Here is a 14,999-nt window from a genome sequence, read left to right as displayed (position 1 = left end):
TATTTTCCTCCACTCTTGTCAGAACAGATTTCCCCTCTCGCAACCGACAATGTTTGATGTCAGTTTATGACTTGCTGATATATGCTTTAGAGATTTTTAATATTTTTTTTTTCCCCTAACTGAGAAGTTCTTGCATTCTGGGAGACATTTTTCGGCGAAGAAGGAAAAAAACAAAAAAAAAAACAGTTGCGCTCAAGCACAAGAACGCATTTGATCCTTAAAGGGAAGATCTGACAGATCACACAGACTTCACTTCTGGAATGTGTCACATGAAAAGTGCATTAGTCAAAGCAGCACTAGCAAGGAGGCCCTCACACTTGGAGACTGAAGGGGATTAGTGTCTGTGCAGGCACATCCCATGTGTTCTGTATTATGTATATGCTGGGTGCTGAAATCCACTGCAATATCTCTCGCCCAGAGTGGAGGAACCAGCGCATACTGTACGCCTGTACGAGGCTCTGGAATTACTGTGGACTTGTTGGTCCAAATGAGCACACAGGAAATGTGTTTTGGTTGCGGTCTAGTGGTCTATCAAATGTGTTTGGGTAGTGGTCTGTTTGTCTTCATCCTGTCCGTTCATTCTGTAAGGATGGCTTTGCTTTCTTCACACGTCTGTGCTTGGTGTTGTGTGCAAGTGTGAGTGAATTGTTTGTCCCTGCTGGAGTGATATTTGAACGATTTGGGCATGTGTGTATTCCAATGGGCTTTCTTGGAGCACAGGACTTGTGTTTTTACTGTATGATTGTGCTGTCCGTGTGTGTCGGGTGGGTGTGTTTTGTGTGTGTGTATGTGTGTGTTTGTGTGCTCGCGGGCGTGCATGTGTGTGTGTGTGTATGTGTGTGTGTACTTTCATCAGTGCACGCTTATGCGTCCCTGACTGACTGTTGCGTGTGATGTACATGGCAGCGAGCGTTAAAGTAAAGCCTGCCATCGTTAATTCACTGCTTCTGTGACACAGTCCAGCCCCCCAGGATAGGAACACCCACACATCTAATTAGCACGTCCTTCCAGGCACAAACACACACACACACACACACGCGTCCACGTCTTAAACGAGCGGCCCACTCTCATTGGCCACACCTTAAGCTCGTCTCGGGTCTAACTTGGCAACGTTCGAGCCGCTTGACATACATAGTTCGGCACGAGCCTTTGTGAGCACCGAGGGAGAGAGCTTCTGAAGCCGTGATGCTGACGCGAGAAGGGCCTTATGCCTGAACATGCTGATGCAGTCCACTCTGAAGAATTTATTGACTGAAGCCTTATTGACTGAAGCCTTGCTTTTTAAGATGCTTGAACACGCACTACTGCTTGTTCATGGCAGACTAATAGAGATTGATAGACTGATAGAGAGGTTGATTTAAAAGATATATAGATAGATATACAGAAAGTTAGATATGCAGACAGACAGACAGACATACATACAAACAGACAGACAGACAGACAGACAGACAGACAGATAGATATACAGTATACAGTAGATAGATAGATAGATAGATAGATAGATAGATAGATAGATAGATAGATAGATGGGAGAGAGGGTGAAAGTAAGGAAGGTTTCAGAGGTAGGTATGCCACTAAATATTATTTTCAGACATCACTACAGAGCAAGGAGTGAAGGAGAGTAATATCTTATTTAGAAGACAGAGAGGTGAAGAATGCATTTTGTATTTTTAGAAAGACTCTGGAGTGACTCGGAGTGAAATATATATCCCATCTCAAAATAGGAAGGAACCGACAGTAAGCCTTCCTCTGGAAAAGCATGAAGTGTTGTGTTGAAAGCCTGTTATACATGCAGCAGGCCAGGTAATCCTCTCTTCAGCAGTTCACCTAAACAGTGTGGAGTCATACTGAAACAGTACCACACCAGTTAGTACACTGTATACAATATACTGTATGTTGTGGTTGTCTATATACCTAATCTCCAGAGCTTTAAGCCTTTTAATGCTGTGGTAGATCTTTTTTTTTTTACTGTGCACTATGTTATGTAACAAACCGTTCTTTGGGTAGTTCAGTGACAGTATGGTAGCTGTGGAATTAGGTTACAATGTAGCAGTTGCTGTAATAAGGTAAACACAAATCTTATGAGCATCATGGTGCTGCACGCACGATCTGATATCACCAAGTAATTAAGAGTCCAGGATCAATGTGCAAGTTGTTTGTCCAGGGTCAATGTCATTTCCAACCAATCAGCGGTCATGTGTGACTGATGATGTCATTTAGAGTGCGACGTGACAATTTCAAACGGAAAAGCCCGCTCAGAAATGCTCAGAAGAACCAGAACTAGCAAAACGGAGAGTTGCTACTGCAGTATTCCTGACTGTTGCCGTGTAATGACATTTTCAAAGAAACAGGTAAGACTATTTCTCGAAAAAATGTATATCCTATGTGCCATCTCCACCGAATTTCTCTATTTTAATCACTTTTAGTATATACATTTTTATATCGTAAGCAAATTGTGTGTTGTTCGATATGATCAGTCAGTAGGCTACATGGACGTTACTGTTAGCTAGCAGCATGAAACGGCTAAGAGTATGGGGCTCTTTCCCGTTACAGTATGTTCAAGAATAACACAAAGACGTTAGGTCAGTGCAGCAAAGCCTACGTTCTTTATTTTATCTGTAATGATTTGTGCATAAAATTGACAATATGTCAGCAAAGATTTCAAACCGGTTAAAACGGAAAGCGTTATGGATCCAGGATTATTGTTTGTTATCGGTCCAGGACAAACACACATTCACTTGCCTGACTCTGATTAAGTATTAATCCAGGATTGTTGTTAGTAATCGTTCCAGGACAAACACACACTCACTTGCCTCTTATTGAGTATTAATCCAGGATTATTGTTTGTAATCGGTCCAGGACAAACACACATTCACTTGCCTCTGATTAAGTATTAATCCAGGATTGTTGTTAGTAATCGGTCCAGGACAAACACACACTCACTTGCCTCTTAAGTATTAATCCAGGATTATTGTTCGTAACCAGTCCAGGACAAACACATACTCACTTTTCTCTTACTAGGCTATATTAATCCAGGATTATTGTTTGTAATCGTTCCAGGACAAACACACACTCACTTGCCTCTTAAGTATTAATCCAGGATTATTGTTTGTAATCGGTCCAGGACAAACACACATTCACTTGCCTCTGATTAAGTATTAATCCAGGATTGTTGTTAGTAATCGGTCCAGGACAAACACACACTCACTTGCCTCTTATTAAGTATTAATCCAGGATTATTGTTCGTAACCAGTCCAGGACAAACACATACTCACTTTTCTCTTACTAGGCTATATTAATCCAGGATTATTGTTGGTAATCGTTCCAGGACAAACACACACTCACTTGCTTCTTATTAAGTATTAATCCAGGATTATTGTTCGTAACCAGTCCAGGACAAACACACTTTTCTCTTACTACTAGGCTATATTAATCCAGGATTATTGTTTGTAATCATTCCAGGACAAACACACAGTCACTTGCCTCTTATTAAAGGAATAGTTCGGAATTTTGGACATAGGACCTCATTTCCAACTTAGTCGGGGTGATACAGGTCGGTGAAGACCATTTTCAGTGAATTTCTGCCCTTCCTTGAGTTGCAGCGTTCATCTCGTGCTAACCTGGTGCCGAGATAACGCAAGTCAACGGTAACATCCAGCCTGCCACTGAAAACACTCCACAGAACACCCGAAACAAATAATTTATAACGTCAGACTATCGATGCACATGCCTGTGTTGATAGAACCATGTTAGAAATAAAACTAACCTTGCATTGCATTGCAATAGCCTACTTTGTTCCCTGTATTGCAGTGGTGGATTGATATTGAGAAACTAGTCCCTCAAAATGTAATAAATCATTGAGTTGCAAGGTCAATTATATTTCTAAACTTATTCTATCAACACGGACATGTATATCGATAGTCGGACGTTTTAATTGACTTGTCTCGGGTGTGCTGTGGAGTGAGTAAGACTGTTGTTGATGTCAGACTGATGTTACCGTTGAAATGCAGTAGCTCAGAACCAGCGTTAGCAAAGGGGAACGCTGCAACTGAAGGAAGGGGTTAAACGCGATAAAAACGGTCTCCACCGACCTATATCACCTCGGTAAAGTTGGAAATGAGGTCCTATGTCCAAAATTCCGAACTATTCCTTTAAGTATCAATCCAGGATTGTTGTTAATTATCGGTCCAGGACAAAAGCATTCACTTACCTTTTGTTAGGCTACATATTAATCCAGGACTATTGTTCGTCATTAGTCCAGGATTTTCAGAGCCAGCATTTACAATCACCTTGATCTTTGAATTAGTAAAATCAGGCTGTTTAAGGAGTGTTTATTAACTTTTAAGGTGAAATGAAGATGTAAAGTGAAAATGACTTAATTATTAGGCTAATTATAATTAAACTCTAACTTAAATACTGACTGCAATGTTAAAATATGTGTTCTTTACATTCAGGAATGGAAGACCTGGAATGGAAGAAAAACAGAAATGTGGATCGAAGAAGGCAAAACTCAATGTTTTTGTTATTCAAAGACACAGTGACATTAGTGATAGGACATTCTTTGCCACACCACGAGACATTGACAACATCAGAACATCAGTCAAACCTGGTGCAGTACGGCAAGCAGATAGTGTTTGTGGACACCACCCACTGTGTCAACCAGTATGACTTCCCCTTGCTTACACTCCTTGTAAGAGATGGTCATGGACGAGCAATGAACAACAGACCACCTTAGAGCAGGTTCTTGAGCAACTGAGGATACCGTTCCAGCACCCTCCCAGGTGAGTTGTAACTAATTGCAATCCTAAATCCAGGGAATCCAGCGCTCTCCCTTGATGTGCAAGATGTAGGAATGATAAGTGTTGTGTCTACATACAATGGAAATGTATTTAATGGTTAATATTTCCTATAAACATGGATGTATAGTTATTTTTTGTGCCATAAAGAACACATGGCACTGCAAAAAGTTTGGGCACTTAAAACCTTAGTTTTGGACCTTTGAGAGTTTATCTTTAAAGAACTGCCAAATATTACAAAACTAGAAATCTGTTGGTAGGAAGTAAGGAGAAGTTATATGTTCTTTTTCTTTTTTAGAGCATTTGTGGTTGACAAAGACTATGCTGAAATTAATGCTTTATCAAGCATTTTCCCTGAATCTTATATCCTTTTGTGCTGGTATCACTTCTTGCAGGTAGATGCATAGGTTTATTATACAGCTTTAATATTTACATTTTGCACTCTAAGATTTAATGTGAGTCTTACATTGTTCTTTCACTAATCCACAGGCTGTTCAAAGATGGTTATCCAAAACAGAGTTTGGAGTGCATGGACCTTCCAACTTGAACATTGAATTTCTTTCTTTTGCAAACTGAAGACCTGTAAAACTGTAAGTATTTCAAATCTGTTATGATACTGATTTAGGCTATTGTCTGCACAAATGACCTAGTCTGCAAAGTCTTTGTGCACCTTTCCATGTCTGCAGACGGTGGAGGTTTTAGGTGAGCATTATGCCAGTAAGAGAAACTGACTAATGCAAACTGTGTAGTGTTCAATAGATTGCAACAAGTAAAATTGGTCCATCTTTACATTACATTTTTTCAGTTGCTATAAAGCATTTGTCCAAACAAGTGCCACATTTTCAAAACAATTATTACAATGTTCAAATATGAATAGTTTCGTTCTACCCTTTTTGAAATGAGCCGGTATAAGACACTCTAGCAGTGCTCCTGGGTCACTTTCAGACGCACAAAAGTGCATACGCTATTATTGAACTTCAAAGAACAACTTCTGATGGTCAAAAAATGTGTTCTATGATACTTTTAAGGAGGCAGAATTTGAGACCACAGCCAAGAAGTTCAACAAAATGTTCAGACAACACCCAGCTGAGTGGCAGTATTTCACAAGACACTGGGAAGAGATTGGTCACATGTAGTCCGATTACGGACGTTGCTTTGAGCATTTGAACACTGATACGAACAATGTCATTGAACGGTAAGCTACAAACTATTTAATTGCTCACTCTTGCTTATTTTATTACTTGCACATATCTGTTAATATTTTAGTTTTCACGCATTAATAATTATTTGTGTGTTTTACAGGCTCAAATACCAGTTTCTTGGAGGCGTTAGGAATCTGCGTATACTGTAGATGACCTAATACATGTCCTCCTTGAAAAAGCAGATTACTTCAGCATAATGAGGGAGTTACAGTATGCTGGGCGTGTGAAGAACAAATTCAGCCACCCCCCCTCTTTGCAGACAGAAGCAACAACTGAATGTGTTAACGACAGTTTGGCACCGATTTCTTCACACAGTGCAGTGTCATTGCCAACCTTAGCAAGTGGTACCCATGTGTAACTACTGTTGAGAAATTAGTGTTGCAAAAATCATCAGTAGCTGGACAGAAACTCCTGATCCAATAAAGGAAATGATTGATGGGTTACATTTTCATGTTTTAGAGGCAGACAGGGGCAAAGAAAGCAAGGACCCCTACCCCGCCATTATCAATGATAATGGCAAGAAAATCATGCCATTATATCCATCTAGAAAACGCAAGGTAGACACCAGGTCGATCTGCAAAGCCACAACACACCAACAGAACACCAACATCAGTACCAATCCTCAGTACATTCATGCATACCTTATCTATAGTATTCTACTGCTCCTTTAGTCATTGTTGATTGTTGATTTGCTTTTTAATCTTCCTGTTTACATTGTTTACATTGTACTGTATGTTGTGTGTGGTGTCTTAAGCTGCTGGGACCTTGAATTTCCCTTTGGGGATCAATAAAGTATCTATCTATCTATCTATCTATCTATCTATCTATCTATCTATCTGAGCCCAAAAAACCCTGATTACCCCGTGAGAAAGCGATCCAGAGGCTCAGTGAAGACTAAAAAAAACAAGGACTACTAGAATGAGCATATTCTAATCAAACACTTGGACTGTACCAATTTTTGAAGTTTTGTTGTATATATGTTTATTTCTTTGACAAGCAAACGTTACCCAAGAACAGGGTAAAAGAAGCTAAGCTATCATTAGATTTTAGTGATAAAATCTAAAGCAAGTTGTTTACCTTTTCAATTAAAAACTCAATGACAAAGCTCAAGGCTTGTGCCCCAAATGTGTGTTTCTAAACTAAATGATGAGTTAAAGAGGAACTATGCAGGACTGGCGATTTCATCTCTGGTTTCGTTGTTCGTTTTCGCTCGTTTTATGCTTGCATTTTCTCTGCAGAGCTTCCCCGACAGCTTTAGCGTGTATATTTATACATGTATAGGCTATATTTAAATATATAAATTGCAAGCGTGGTTCTTCGTCTCAGACTTCCAGATGTAAACAAAGAGCGATCGTCTCCTGCAGAAAGTTGCATAGGGTCTCTTTAACATCATATGTAGAGTTGGCATTTTCCTTCATCTTGTGGAGGGTCTGTCTATAGGGAAAAGTTAAAAATATATATATATTAAAAAGAATGTTAGGAAAATGGCATGCCACTCAAGATGGCACAAAACAATCTGTACTGACACAGCAAATATGAGACGAATATTTAGACATTAATATTTTGGCATTATTAACTTTCCTGGCGGAGTAGAGCAATTCTAGAAAATACAATGACATCAAAATACTTACTTTGTTTTTTCTGCCATTTCTTTGGTGATCCCCAAACCTTAAATTGCAGATAATAGTTAATACAAATAATGATGATGAAATTAACTTTCACTTCAGATATCAGGATTGGATGATAATCATTCCAGCATGGGACACACAAAAGAAAAAAAAAAAAAAGGAAGTGAAACAGAAGAGCCCCATAAGAATTTCATCAGCACCTTCCTACTAACACCATACCATTTTGTTTACCGTTCTTTAACACTGTAATACCTGATACACACTAGGGTGTGGATTTGATAAACGGAATATTTTGACCACACTCCATTCCGAAAACTCTACATTTAAGTCCATATATGTTTCATATGCCTTTTGAAACAGATATGGATTTAGGAATAACATTTTAACAAATTATCACATGGTATACTTTACCTTGTTTGCAGTGCTCACTGGGTTCAGGCAGTTACTGCATGTCTGTGTTCTGTCTACAATTGAAATGAATAAATGTACAAATTACATAGAATAATGCTCAATGCAATGGAAACTCAATTGAAAATATAAATATCTGCTTATTTGCAGAATGATTAGTTTTAAATTACCAGCATTACTAGGTTAAGAAACTGTATGCTTCAACTATGCATAGTTGTATGTTGCATACCTGTTGCATTAAAGAGATCCTTGCACATCTGTTGTCTTAATTGCATAATGGGTCCAAAATCCAAAACACGGCTCTGCTGAAGAGCATCCCCTGTCAATATGGCCTGGGCATACTGAAGAAAAACAAATTGTCAGACTTCTCTTAATAAGAGGTTGCAGTTTCAACCTTAAGCTTGATGAATGTTCAGGTAGATGAAAAAGCTTGTAATAAGCTTGTAGCTTTGAAGGTGTAAAAAATGACGGTAACACTAGGTATACTTTTACAGTGTATCTACCCAATTAAGTACAGTGGTATAACCGGTGTAACAATATGTTATAGCATGTACTGGTGTTCTACTCATGTATTTTTGTGTACATACCATACATACCGTTGATACACTAATATGAAGTACCGGTGTTTTTATAATACTTTGCTAAAGTGCTGAATTCTTCAAGGAAGGGTGGTTGGACCGAGGCCCAAAGCACGCTAATGCTGGAACGAATGAATCAATGCACAGGACACGTTGATGTTGGGCAACTTTGTGGGTGGCAAGCTCAAGGGAAGTAGCATTACTTTGGAAAAAAAACCTGCTTAGTTCCAGTCTAGTCAATGTCTTCAGTTTGCAGTGCCTAGTAACTTAGTAACACACAGATTATAGTGAAGATGTTCTGGTATTTAAAAAAAAAAAAAAAAAAAAAAAAACGTAATATTACACTGTAACAACATTATGTAGGTACACAAAAATACAAAATGTACCGGTAAGTACAACACTAGAACATGCTATATAACATATTGTTACACCGATTATTCCACTGTACCTAGGTAGATACACTGTAACAGTGTAGCAACAATACAATGGAGGGCAAAAGCAATAATGAATACCATAACAACATGAACGCCACATGACTCCCCATCTATCTGCAGGGGATGCTTTATGGATACCGGTGTCCAGGGGCCATGACATCCCCATCCTTCAGCAAATGAACTGAATAGAATAGAAACAAAATTAGTAAAGTACTACTCATTATTAGACAGTGGGTCAAACAGGGGTCAGCGAACATCTCCCCCCAAACAATGAGATGTGATCCCCACTTCCTTTATCCCATGGACTGTATTGCTGGAAATCTTTGCCCGAACCCGACTGGGCCCAACTGATTCAGGCTTAATTTTACCTGGGCCCGGGTCTGACTCGGGCTTGAGCCATGCCTTTCGGGGTAAATGAGCGGTCAGGTGATGCATTTCCACCAGCACAATAGATGGATGGATGCTGATGAGGTGAAGCAGAAGATAGAGTGTGGCGTTTATCATACATTTTGGTTGAGCCAGCCACGAACATAAGTTCTTTTAAGTGTTAAAATTGTTTAATTCAATTACATTTTATTTGTTTAGCGGATTTTACAAAAGGCAGGTCTCAGAGCGCTTAACAACAAAGAGCACCAATGAGCAATAGGGGCAAGGAAAAACTCCAACATCAGTTTTTGTTTTAACTTGTTATGGTAAAAGTGTTTAGGTGTTAAAAATGAATGAGTAATGTTAAAATGTATACCCCTGACACAAAATGAGGAGTTGTGTGTCTGTGCATATTTGAATAATTCCGGGCTGTAAGCGGGTTTGGGCTTTAAAAAGCTGTCAAAATGTACTTGTTGGGTTCAGGACGAATTTTGTCGGGCTTGGGCCGTGTCAGGCCTAACTTTTAAGGCCCGTTTCCAGCTGTAATTGCAATGGAACTAGACTGCTATGAAAACAATGGATTTTAAATGTATCACTGCAACACGTAGTGCAACCCCCACATTTCACCGTAAACGTTACAGTTCACATTCAGCATAGCTAGAATGCAAAAAATGGGCTTCATTGACAGGTGGGGAGTGGGGTTGTTTCGTGCACTCTAACCCTGTTTGGTCCTCACAGAGCAGTAGTACAGTGATAATCGGGTAGCCATATTTTGTACCTCCAGTTTTGAACTATGGTCGCCATCCTCTCTTTAGATTCCCCAAGGGAGTTCATATATATATATAACTCTTCTCCCAGTAATATCTGCATACAAAAGAAAACTTATTAGTTGGGCATGAATTGTATGGATCAATAAATTACTAATACTAGGGCAGTGCCCGTGCAAACAATGTTTTCCAAGAAACATGTTACCCAATGACGTTGATGCAGGTAGATCATGTTAGATTGGTGATGATGTAGAATCAGGCCCGTGCAGTTAGAGCTTTTTACTGTCTTTGCAAAGTAAAAAAGTGAAGGGGAAAGGCGTTTGAGTTGCAGCTAATGGCAATATTAGACACATGTTACATACCCGTGCGTTTTTGCTGTTGTTGGGAAATTATAGTCTAAAGTTAACCGCATGACCATGGCCATATGCCAGTGCTATGAACTCGGAGTGATGTTTGAATGAATGTTAAGCCTGTAGCCGATGTCCAGATAGAGTGAAGAGCTGCTGTTTTAAATGCAAATTTTAACAGAATGGTACCGACGTGTGTGTCGGCCTGATCAGGCAACAGAAGCGCTAGGCAACCGCGGTTGTTGAATAGCCTAAGCTATGCAACGTTACGTGACTGTAACAGCCTGGTGCATGTGACTGTAACAGCCGGGTGCATGTGTGTCAGACTCAGCATGTTTATCCAACATGAACAATCTTGAAACGGTCCGTTGTTTACGTGAGACATAGTAATTTCCATGATTGGCAACGTGAGTGTCAGGGAAATGGGCTTTTTTGTTTCTATGCTGGAGTAAGTGAGAGTGAGGGGGAGTGGCTAGTGCGAGAGCGGTAGAATTGTGGGATTGCGGTAGAGTTGTATTTCGCTTAATTTAACGATATCTTTGTCATTTGTTGTCCAACAACGACCAAACTTCGCACTGCACTCACGCATGGCATTAGCAATACCCGTGTCAAATTTTAGGTCAGTCGGATGAGCGGTTCGAGAGTTATGCGTGGCACAGACAGACAGACAGACAGACAGAGTGACACACAGACAGACGTTCCTTGCTTTAATAGATAGATACAGTTGTTAAGACCCTGCTGGTCAGTCCTGGGGTTGCGCCCTCTGGTCTAATGCCTGTGTGGGCTCTGCCCCTTGAATCTGTTTCCCTGATTTGCAGAGCAAGGACCCCATTGGTGTTTGGAGTAATGGGTGGTGCTATATAACAAGGATGAATGGACGCGTTCTCTCTGGTCTTGGCTCTGCTCTATGCCCTTCGCTTGGGCCTGCTCTCTGCGCTCGATGGCTGCTCCTCTGGGGAGAGCCGCAACCCGTTGCCAGCTTGCACCTAGACGTCGCGTTTTTACACTCTTTGTTTGATCACCCCTAGACACTTTGCATTACACTTTTCTTTATCATATACTGACTTTACCCTTTTTAATGTTTCAATAAATATAATATTTAAAACCTTTAGCTACAGTGTGGTCCCCATCCTTAATGTCACGGCTACCTTGAGCCCGGTGGTTGTGACACAGTATATTACATAGTTACTTACAAAAAGGTTCCATTGGTTACCATTCTCAAGAAAGGCCTCAACCATCACCATTTCCTTAAAAATGTTTATCTAGCAGAGGGCAGAATGAATATAAAAGGTTCTTAAATTAACAATATCTGACCCTCTATGAAATTAAAAATATGAATATGAGAATGCATAATAACAAACCTTCCTAAAGTAAGCATTCCTGGCTCGAGAGGAGCTTTCCAGGATCTTCACCAGTGTTTGAGAGACCAAATGGAGAGTTCTGTGTAAACAAAAACATAGTATTATAGAAATGACCTGGAGCATTTAAAACTACCAAAGGCAAAGTAACATTAACTTGATGATACTGACAATAAAGTGCACCCAATACCTTACACATCAGATAAAAAAGGACATACATTGCCTGTTGAACAAGCATATGGGTTAACTAAATGTTCAGCCCTCATCCTGCCATGATAAACGGGTATCACACAAATTGGAAGTTTGATATAGCATCTAGCAACCAATGAAGAATGTAGTCTGTATTACATAAAACATAATTTTGTTTTAACTTTCACTATCAAAACAAAAACACTATGTAGGTTTGAATTCAGATTGGCACAAGTAAGACACCAGTATTCAAAATAAAATTAGTTGGAACCTCATCAGATATCTCACAATCCTCAAAGACAGATTTTAGAGTTGACACATATGGATATGTTTGTGGATATTATCAGAAAAGCGCACTGCATAATAGGTTGTGAAATTTGCATAATAGAATGTTTCTCCCGGTCACACTCACCTGCCATCTTTAACACTGGGCAACTCTGGGGGGAAAAAATACAATAAAATTGGACTAAATCACATTGTATTTGTCTTAACAAAAACAATGCTAAATTTCAGAAAAAATAAGTCATACTACTTAACAAGAGGAGTAAACAACTTAAAAAAATACATTAAAATGTTTGTCCTGAAACAATTACCAACAATAATCCTGGATTAATATTTAGTAAGAGGCAAGTGAGTGTGAGTTTGTCCTGGACCGATTACTAACAACAATCCTGGATTAATACTTAATCAGAGGCACGTGAATGTGTGTTTGTCCTGGACCGATTACAAACAATAATCCTGGATTAATACTCAATAAGAGGCAAGTGAGTGTGTGTTTGTCCTGGAACGATAACAAACAATAATCCTGGAATAATATAGCCTAGTAAGAGAAAAGTGAGTATGTGTTTGTCCTGGACTGGTTACGAACAATAATCCTGGATTAATACTTCATAAGAAGCAAGTGAGTGTGTGTTTGTCCTGGAACGATTACAAACAATAATCCTGGATTAATATAGCCTAGTAAGAGAAAAGTGAGTATGTGTTTGTCCTGGACTGGTTACGAACAATAATCCTGGATTAATACTTAATAAGAGGCAAGTGAGTGTGTTTGTCCTGGACCGATTACTAACAACAATCCTGGATTAATACTTAATCAGAGGCAAGTGAATGTGTGTTTGTCCTGGACCGATTACAAACAATAATCCTGGATTAATATAGCCTAGTAAGAGAAAGGTAAGTATGTGTCCTGGACTGGTTACAAACAATAATCCTGGATTAATAATTAATAAGAGGCAAGTGAGTGTGTGTTTGTCCTGGACCGATTACTAACAACAATCCTGGATTAATACTTAATCAGAGGCAGGCAAGTGAATGTCTGTTTGTCCTGGAACGATTACAAACAATAATCCTGGATTAATATAGCCTAGTAAGAGAAAGGTGAGTATGTGTCCTGGACTGGTTACAAACAATAATCCTGGATTAATAATTAATAAGAGGCAAGTGAGTGTGTGTTTGTCCTGGACCGATTACTAACAACAATCCTGGATTAATACTTAATCAGAGGCAGGCAAGTGAATGTGTGTTTGTCCTGGACCTATTACAAACAATAATCCTGGATTAATATAGCAACAGAAAAGTGAGTAGCCTATGTGTTTGTCCTGGACTGGTTACGAACAATAATCCTGGATTAATACTTAATAAGAGGCAAGTAAGTGTGTGTTTGTCCTGGACCGATTACTAACAACAATCCTGGATTAATACTTAATCAGAGTCAGGCAAGTGAATGTGTGTTTGTCCTGGACCGATTACAAACAATAATCCTGGATCCATAACGCTTTCCGTTTTAACCGGTTTGAAATCTTTGCTGACATATTGTCAATTTTATGCACAAATCATTCAGATAAAATAAAGAACGTAGGCTTTGCTGCACTGACCTAACGTCTTTGTGTTATTCTTGAACATACTGTAACGGGAAAGAGCCCCATACTCTTAGCCGTTTCATGCTAGCTAACAGTAACGTCCATGTAGCCTACTGACTAATCATATCGAACACACAATTTGCTTACGATATAAAAATGTATATACTAAAAGTGATTAAAATAGAGAAATTCGGTGGAGATGGCACATAGGATATACATTTTTTCGAGAAATAGTCTTACCTGTTTCTTTGAAAATGTCATTACACGGCAACAGTCAGGAATACTGCTGTAGCACCTCTCCGTTTTGCTAGTTCTGGTTCTTCTGAGCATTTCTGAGCGGGCTTTCCGTTTGAAATTGTCACGTCGCACTCTAAATGACATCATCAGTCACACATGACCGCTGATTGGTTGGAAATGACATTGACCCTGGACAAACAACTTTCACATTGATCCCGGACTCTTAATTACTTGGTGATATCAGATCGTGCATGGTGCACACCCAAACCATAATTCAACTAGAATTAAGTGCACGGTCTCAGTCCAATCACCCTCAAACCAAACACACAGGAGAAATGAATAACAAACAAACAAACATAAACACGCACATGTTCCCCTCCCATTCAATGTCCCACAACACAACATTCCTCTCTGCCAAAAGCTGTCTGTTGGATCTAAACATGCTTCTGTCAGTTCCGTCAGGGGAGTTAGAGGGAAAAAATCACCTTTGATGTGAGTTAACTTTCACTTAATTTGGCAGTGACTCTCTCTCACTCACTCCCCAAATGTTGCTACTGTGGAGGGTTATTCCCCCAGGAATCAGAGTCCAACTTCTAATAGTCCAGAAATTAGGGCAAAGACATATTTGCAACATATGCATGTCATTATCATGCAAATGCATTCAAATAAGCGGGAGGATGGGTTTAAGAATATGAGCTGTGCTTATAATCACCATTGCAAATAATTGTTTCCATTTTGAATCTCCGTTGAGAGGGTGGAAAAAAGAGAGAAAATTGAAGAGCCATGGAAAAATATGAATAGTCCCCATAAACAAAGCGCGGCTCACGAAA

General features: G+C 39.4%; 2 long non-coding RNA genes across 4 annotated transcripts; one reads left to right on the top strand and one right to left on the bottom strand.

The window, feature by feature from the left end:
• Window positions 1-4,696: 4,696 nt before the first annotated feature.
• Window positions 4,697-6,464, top strand: LOC134079571 (uncharacterized). Its single transcript, XR_009939087.1, has 5 exons — window positions 4,697-4,781; window positions 5,095-5,191; window positions 5,286-5,386; window positions 5,825-5,991; window positions 6,099-6,464. It is a non-coding gene; the product is annotated as an uncharacterized LOC134079571 (long non-coding RNA).
• Window positions 6,465-7,164: 700 nt separating this feature from the next.
• Window positions 7,165-12,108, bottom strand: LOC134079570 (uncharacterized). 3 transcript variants are annotated; one of them, XR_009939086.1, is made up of 6 exons: window positions 11,888-12,108; window positions 9,125-9,227; window positions 8,264-8,375; window positions 8,038-8,090; window positions 7,630-7,666; window positions 7,165-7,432 (listed from the first exon to the last, which is right to left on the bottom strand). It is a non-coding gene; the product is annotated as an uncharacterized LOC134079570 (long non-coding RNA). The 3 variants fall into 3 exon arrangements; XR_009939085.1 differs by lacking the exon at window positions 11,888-12,108 and adding an exon at window positions 9,415-10,012; XR_009939084.1 differs by lacking the exon at window positions 11,888-12,108 and having other exon boundaries at window positions 9,125-10,012.
• Window positions 12,109-14,999: the final 2,891 nt, after the last annotated feature.

This window comes from Sardina pilchardus, chromosome 5 (genome assembly GCF_963854185.1).
Source record: "Sardina pilchardus chromosome 5, fSarPil1.1, whole genome shotgun sequence".
Taxonomy (NCBI): domain Eukaryota; kingdom Metazoa; phylum Chordata; class Actinopteri; order Clupeiformes; family Clupeidae; genus Sardina; species Sardina pilchardus.
The sequence above is the reverse complement of the archived record's forward strand: the minus strand, read 5'-3'. Positions and strand labels throughout refer to the sequence as shown.